The sequence below is a fragment of the Octodon degus genome, unplaced genomic scaffold (assembly GCF_000260255.1).
Source record: "Octodon degus isolate 3935 unplaced genomic scaffold, OctDeg1.0 scaffold00039, whole genome shotgun sequence".
NCBI classification, from domain to species: Eukaryota; Metazoa; Chordata; class Mammalia; order Rodentia; family Octodontidae; genus Octodon; species Octodon degus.
Genome location: NW_004524615.1, coordinates 8388182 through 8396586, shown reverse-complemented (window position 1 = coordinate 8396586; position 8405 = coordinate 8388182). Strand labels below are relative to the sequence as shown.

At 39.5% G+C, this 8405-nt stretch overlaps 1 non-coding gene across 1 annotated transcript; it reads right to left on the bottom strand.

Annotated features, from left to right (window-relative positions):
* Positions 1-1161: 1161 nt before the first annotated feature.
* Positions 1162-1268, bottom strand: LOC111816765. Its single transcript, XR_002821103.1, has one exon. It is a non-coding gene; the product is annotated as a U6 spliceosomal RNA (small nuclear RNA).
* Between the last annotated feature and the right edge of the window lie 7137 nt (positions 1269-8405).

The window sequence follows — 8405 nt, the reverse complement described above, 5'->3', positions numbered from 1 at the left end:
ATGACTTGCATGTGGGCCAGTAATGGGTGGGTGAACAGTGATGGTTCACTACCATAAGCTTAGCCAAGTGGTGGCACTGATGGTGGGTGTGGCTTCCTTGCTTGGGGACATGAACGTATCTCCTAGCACCTCATATGTAGAGCTATTGATTCTGCCAATGGCCTTTTGTCCATCCCCCTGCATAAGTCCCACCAATTTGCTTTCATCTGCGAAGGCTAGCAATGCACCTTGTCTGTCCCATCTCAGTGGTACATTAACTCTGCAGCCCTGTCTGCAATGATCATCAAGGACTTGGAAGGAAGATGACTGGAAAATTTGTGACAAAGGTATTGAAGGAGAGTCACATGGATTACCCTCTCCCTCAAATGGGTGAAGAGTGTGAAGATAGCTGTGTTCATCACAAATGCTTCCTAAAATGTGCCCTCAGTAAGAAGGGGCATTCAGCAATCAAGTGGATGGCATGACCTGCCCTGTGGATAGTACAGGACATCCTCTCTCCCAGCCACCCCTGCCATTGTCCAGTGGGCTTGAGAACATAGTGCTCATGGTGACAGGGGTAGAGGGTGAGCAGCAGAGCCTTCCACACACCTGGACACAGCCGATGCTGAAGACTTTATCTGCTGGAAACAGAGAGGAACAGAATCCCTGACATGGTTTCATTCTCTGGGGTAAACTTCATGTGATGCGTGACCTCTGCTGTCCTTACTGGATTGTCCTTACTGGAATAGACACTGCTGCTTTGAGGTATTGGACTTGCCTTTGTTGCAGAGTTTTGTAAAAACTCTCAGCTATGAAATTACAGAATGCCTCATCTACGACCCCAGGATCCCACACAGCACTGCTTCTGGCCAAGGAATGCACTTTCTGTGAGGGAAGAGCAACAATGGGAGTGTGCGCACAGAATGTGCTTGGATCACCATGCCCCCATCATCCCAAAGTGAGGCAATTGATAGAAAGGTGTAATGGCCCTTTCAATACTTAGTCAAAATATTAGTTAGGTGGCAACATCTTGCAGGGCTTGTCTAAGGTTCTCTGGGTATGTGTGCTCGGAATCAGTGTCTGATGTTTGGTGCTCTTTCTCCCATAGTCCAGGATTTAAGGGATGGAAATTGGAATGGTATCAATCACTACTGCTACTAGTTTTCCACCAGTCAATTTTTTTAAAATATGGAACGCTTCACGAATTTGCGTGTCATCCTTGCGCAGGGGCCATGCTAATCTTCTCTGTATTGTTCCAATTTTAGTATATGTGCTGCTGAAGTGGGCATGAAATTTTTGCTTCCTATTCCCACAACCTTAACATCTGCTGACCTAGAAGTCTTGGCTTTAGAGAAGGGAAGGCTTCTTTCAAGAACCACAACAATAATTCTTTTGAACTGGAAGCTAAGAGAGTGCTGGTCATTTTTGTCTCTCCATAACTTGGAGTCTACAAGCTCAACAGCGAGTTACAGTGTTGCTGGAATGTTTTGTCCAGACTACTATTGGGAAATTAAACTAGTAAGTGTAAAATAAAGTATATGTAGATTGCAGTACATCTCATTTCCAAGTAAAAATCACACCTGTAATTAAGATCAGTGGGAAATACAACAGCCAAGCCTAGACAGGTTGACAAACTTCTTAGAAACTTCAGGGATAAAAGGACAAGTTGCCCCTCCTTGTGAAGGACCAAGACCTTCTGAGATGCTTTTTGAAGTCCAAGGAAATACAGAATGATTGTGCAAAGCAACTGTACATACCAATCATGATCACAAAACCGGTTGTAGAAATGAAGTTTATAATGGTCACAAGTAGTTCTTTCTGGTATTTTAATATACTTATGCATATATATATATATATATATATATGCACTAAGCATATGTTTTGTTTTGTTCTCTTGTATTGTCATATAATGTTACATTGCTTACTTATTAATGGAAATTGGATATTGCTAAATCTGTACTATAACACTTAAATCACAGTATGTTAAGAAATGAGCAAGCATTATCCCCCTAAAAATACTTGGCTTTCTCTTTGGGGGAGGAAATAAGTGTGTTTCCACTTACAAGAAGGGCAGTTGTAGCACATGAAGCACAGTTTGGAACCCACCGTGGTGTCTGGAGGTGGTAAGGAGATGTGCCTGCTGCTCAAGGCATGAAAGGGGGATTGTGACTGTTCCAGCCTTTGAACTTGTGGGATTGACAAGTGCCTGGAATGTTAGTAGAGCACACTTCTGAGTTTGTCTATGGGGGTTTTTTGGATATGCTTGGGATGCAGCTCAGCAACCTGAGCTCAAAGAAGCAGGCTTGGTTGGAGAGGGGCTTCTATTGGTCTTGTGGCCCAAGTGGAAGGAAGAGGCAAGAAAGAAGAATGTGGCTGTAGGTTTTTGGAAGCTATTCTACATGACAGGGTTTACCTTTCGCCCCTGCTTTTGCCTGTGAGCATCAGACTCCAGGTCCTCTGGGCCTCCTGTGCAGGCTGGCACCACCACTGCTCCAGGGATCGTCAGTGTTCGTTTGGCACTGAGTCCTTGATCCGTCTCACTCTGGCCTGAGCAGCTATTGCATTGTACGGCTCTCTGCTACGTGGCCAGAAATTGTAGCCTGCTAGTTTGATCCTGTAAAGCTGTCCAATAATTTCCCTTGCACAATTTTCAATTCTTTTTCTCCAGAGAACTTTAACCAATGCGTCCTCCTTATGCAATCTCTGCCTCTTCAAATGCCTTCAAGTAAACACATATGAAATATGCAACTTAAAGGCAAGCTTCAAATAATTGCATTTGAAATGTATACTACTGGGAGAGTAGCTTGGAGTAATAGAACCAGGGTTTATTTTTTTCTTCAAAATTTTCAGAATTCTAGATCCTTATAATAAAGTAATTTAAATCAGCTCTCCACCCTAATACATAGGGACAATAAGTCCAGCCACTTACAGACATCATTGCCTAATGTAAACATGACTTCCTTATAATTCAGTAGATCTGATCCACTTTTAAATCCCTCTTATTTGTATAAAATGTACATTTTTGTGAAGATGGGGGCAACGGTGATACAATACAGACTGGATGATTTATAATTATCTTGTTTAGGTTTGCTTTAAACTTTGTCTCTTGAGGATTCGCTTATTATCTTACATATAGGCTTCTGAGCTAACAAAGAAGACAGGAAGCCTTAGCCACATCCTACGGTTTCAGGACTTTGCTGTTCTCTGCTGTAGAGTTGTCCTTTGGAGTCACAATTGCGGAGGACTGGCTCACTGCAAGCAGCATTTGGAAAAATATGCTGGGGTTATGTCTAGATTTCATGGCTTAAAAATTCTTTACACTTTCTTGTCCCCCTCCCTCACATGGCTATCGTAACTTCTAGAATCCTTCAGTTCTATTCTTTGCCTTGAGTATGGCAATGTGCAGAATTCTAGAGGCCTAAGCTTATTGCTAGCATCCTGTGCCTAAGAAAGTGGGTTGATGTTCCACAACCCACCCCACAGCCTTGTGACTCCTCCTCCGCTCCCCAGAGGAGGACAAATGTATGTAGGTTCAGCTTTTTCCCCATGACTGTACCCTTCCTGGAACTCCCTGAAGTGGGAAGAACTTCTGCTCACTGTCTCGTCTTTACTACCAGCATTTTCTTCTCTTCTTTGAGTCCACACATCTGTGATCTCTGGTGGCCAAAGTTATCAGTTTTCTCCTCAGAACAAAGACATCTGCTTCCATACCTGTTCTGTGGGGCTGCTACTGGGATGTTAATTTTTGCCTTCACTGATAAAAGAGAGTAACAGTAGGCTTGCAGATTGTGGGAGGAATTCTATCCCTTCACTCTCTGTTCTGTCAACATGTGCCCCAACATCAATTTTACCTCTGGAGTTAATTTCAGCCCCAGGTTTTATTTGTATATTGCTTCAACAAGCTTCATGGCACCCTCGAAAGGAAGTAATGCCACACAGCGGTGCCCCTTCCTCAGGGAGTATGAACCTTACAGCACTGGGGTCCTTTTCTCAAGGTCCTAAATTGGTAATTTCCAACTTCCCTCTCTTCTCCCCCCATGTATCAGTGCTGGTATTTGCTTATCACAGTTAAAAGCTCCTTGTTGTATTCTGCCCCAACACCTGTGTGACCAACTCCCCATGGGACTTCCGGTATTGAAACAAATTCTGTCCTCTCCCTTCCCTTGACTGATTAAATAAAGTTGCATAGTATATAATATAATGGTTCCAAGGTGTCCATGCCATAATCCCCAAGAACTATGAGGGCTAGCAAAGGTAAATGAAGGCTGCAGATATTGTTTCCCTTGACAGTCAGCTGACTGTGAGATTGGGATTACGTAGGGCTGAAGAAACAGGTCCTTCAAAGTGAATCCAGAGAGAAAAGAGGCAGAAGAAGAAATGAGGTGGAGATACAGCTTCCAAAGAGAAGCTCTGAGAGATGCAAATTTTTAGTGTAGAAGGTAGAAGAGGGGCACTGCTAGTCACTGGCAGATTCTGCACAACTGAGAAAGAGGAGGTGACAATTTTCTCCCAGAGCTCCACCAGGAAACAACACCCTACTGTCACCTTGATTTTAGCTCTATACAACCTATTGGCCTGATAATAATGCGCAGAACTCAGAAATAACATTTTCATTACTTTCAGGCCCAAATAATCTGGTGCTGCATACACAGAAAATCAAAACAGTGATTTATAGCACAAAACCATGACAAAGCTATAAATGTGCTACGATTTGGAAATTTCTGATGCGATATTTTCTTTTGTAATTTAGATAATTATAACTAATTTCTTTGTAGCTTGAGACAGGGTCTCACTGCTAAATTGAGGCTGGCCTTGAACTTACTATGTAGCTCAGGCTGGCCTCAAATGCATAATGATCCATCTGCCTCAGGTGCCCAACTACTGTGATCACAGGTGTGTGCTACTGTACCTTATGACTGTAAATACATTACTACACATCTGTCTCTCAATATTTATGGACAAGAATTTCAACCATCTAGAAAATGAGTTTGTTCATTTGCTTCCAAGTTTATTCTATCACCTGTACTCCTGTCTTTCACTTGCCCTGGCCAGGATCCTCTAACTCAGATGGAATTTTTCCCCTCTCTCTCTTATTCATTCCTGTTCTCATTTAATCAATTGCTAGTCCAAATGAATTTTTCTGTATGTAACTGTTAATTCTTGTGATTATTTCCCCCTTCAGTGCCACTTCTGTGACATAGGTTATGGTGACCTTTATCATATTTAAAGCAACAGCCATTGAATGTAATCATGCTTTTGCCTGACCTTGACCCTCTGACATCTTTACCCTCTTTTCTACCCTCTTTTCTGCTATAGTAACTTCCACTCACCCATTAGGTCCAAAGTTACAAATTGTTTTTCCAGGAAGACTTTCTTGATCTAAAACTGACTAAGATATCTCATCACATGTCTCTATGGTGTCCCTTAAATCCTTTTTAGTTAATGCAATTACATTGTCATTTTGCTCTAGAATTTTTTCAGTTTTGTAAGGATATTCATTGCATTGATATCTGTTAATATTTATCATGTCAGACAAATAAGAGGCATTCATTCATATCTTTGAATGGGTGAAAATGAATGAATGTATATAGAATGAAACAACTATTATAATGGCAATGATCCTCCTATCAACGATTATATTAAAAGGCAATTTTTTTACCTATGTGAAGTTTAAAATATTACATGTATAATTTAATCTGCAGTAATTAAACACAGTATGGAATTTCAATTCTTTCTTAATTGGCAATAGTTTCTTATTTTAAATCACAGTGATGCAGGAATGATTTTGGGCTAAGTTTTTAAAGATTATATTGTCAATAAAACTAATTAGACCTGAAAATATTACATAAATTCTAGAAAATTGCAATGAAATGACAACTTGGGATTGTAGGAATGAAGAAAACAGACTTATTAAGTAAGCAATTTTAGTAGTCACAAAGTTAGGACTGCACACAGTTGTATTAGTTTCCTGTAATAGATCATTTTAAACTCATAAGTTTTTAGATCACAGAAATTGACTGTGATATGTGAAGGGGCCAGTGTGAGATCTAAGCACCCACAGGCTGCTTCTGCTTGAGAAATGTGAGGGGAAGCAGCACCAGGCCCTGCCCTAGACACAGGTCTTAGAAGTCCATGCTGACCTTTCCTTGCTGGAAATGCAGGACTCAAATCTCTGCCCATCTTCTCAGCTCCTTTGTTTTTGTTCCCCACCCACATCAAAGGGGTAAACATTTATTTCAGCTCAAAATATGTAGAGGTTTCAGCTTATAATCAGCTGGTTCCACAGCAGGACACCGTGGCAGAAGGGGACAGCATAGGAGAAACAGTTCCTGGCATGGCAGGCAGGAGCCAGAGAGTCTGCCTTCTTTCCTTTTTTATTCCATTCAGACTGTAAGCCTATTGGTCAGTGCCACCCTGTTCTGTCTTTTGTTTCTTATTTTTCTGTTTATGGCATTGGTTAATCCAGTATTTCCTTTTTTTCTGGTTTAATCTCAAATGACTAGCAAATTACATTTGCATAGATGCAACATATTTTCACATAATCTAAGATCTTGATATTCAGGAGAATATGAATTCCAAGGAAGCAAGTTTAAAGCATAGAAGTAATAACTTTCAATTCTCAAATTTTGAATTTCTTATATAGAAAAAATATGTTTTTTCCTGAAGGATGTCAGCGATAACTATGTATTTTAAAATAAAGTTCAAGGGGCCGGCCAGAGAGCACAGCAGATTAAAGCATCTCCTTAGGCAGCACACAGGGGCCAGGGTTTGATCCTTGGGCCTGCTCTGCTGGCCCCACCCCCAGGAGTGCTGTAAAGATGACTGAGACTGGGCGTGGTGGTGAGCGCCTGTAATCCCAGCTCTTGGGAGGCTGTAAACAGGAGGATCACTATGAGTCTGATCTACGTAATGAGACCCTGTACTAAATACATAAAAAGTAAATAAATAAAAAATAAAGTTCAAATAAAGTATATGTTTTGGTCAAGAATAATGATCATAGCTATAATTTTAATTTTCTTAAAGCTGAAAATAAAAAAAAAACCTATATATTTTCATAACTTTTACTCTGTAATTTAACTGTGGCTATCATATTTGAAGTCAAATTTTTGTAATGCTAAACATAATTATTCTTGCAAATGACTTCATGTTTATGGAATATTTTCTTTCCATCATTTATTACTATTTTCATAACAGAATATTCTTGACCACTTATTTATTACATTTAGAAATACATAACTAAATAAGACTTATGCATTACCAATTACCAGAAACAATTAGTGTTCAAATGGAATGCAAATGTTCTTTAAGCATATTAGAACAGTAGCTGATTTATAAAAATTAACATAATTTTACCATTACTAGTAGGATTTCTATGTATAGAGATAATATGAATGTTCTTTCTACTTTCAAATGAACATCTATCCATTAATGAACTTTAAAAATTAAATTAGAAGTGTGTGAAGCAGTATTTCTTAATACAGAGCTCTGTATGTCTGCGCATATTGGTGGACACACTTATGTTTCTCTGCCACAAGAGATGCAAACACTGGGCTGGGGAGAGGGCTCAGCAGCATGAGCACCTGCCTGGAAAGCATGAGGTTCTGGCACCCACAAGGTCCCTGGTACCAAAAATAAAAAATAAGTGATATGCACACATTATTTGATTTCTCTTCAAATTATGCAGTTGAAAACTTTAATGTATGTTTAACTTTGAATAAGTCACGCTGCTTCTGTTGTTGACCGCTTATCTTACTGGTACATTTACAGAAATCAAGGAGTGCATTTTTTCTCTGGTCTCATGGGAAAGTGCTGTTAGAAAATATTATCTCCAGTACTTTCCACATAATCTTCGCAACTTAAGTCTATATCATTTGAGAAAAATAGCTTTTAGTTCTAATAACCAAATAAACAGATAGGAAAATTTGAAAGCAATTTCTGATTTGCAAATGTCATAATTAAGCTTATTAGAATATTATAAAATGTGAAGCTAATGCTAAAATAATATCTGCTACTTTGACAGGTATTTAAATTACATAAATTAATTCAAGTTTAGTTAACTAATTGCTTTAAATTTTCTTATATTACAGGCAATGAAAGATAATTCCTATAAGTATATTGGGTGTGAGTTTGATACTCAGAAAAGGTCTGTAGTAAAAATCAAACACAAATGCGGAAGTTACATGGCTTTGCAGCAGGATGTCAACTCAGACAATGTAGATTGATGTCTGGGGTGTGAGGAGAAGAATTAGTGTGCGTTGTCCTCTGGTTTAATCACTTTCTAAAAATGACCTCAAATCCTGCAAGAGTTGCAGACCTCACACCACAGTGATGCATACACAACTATATTTATAGCACCACAATTCGCAATAGTTAACTCTTCAAAACAGTGTACGTGTCCATCAACAAATGAGTGGTCAAAAAATGTG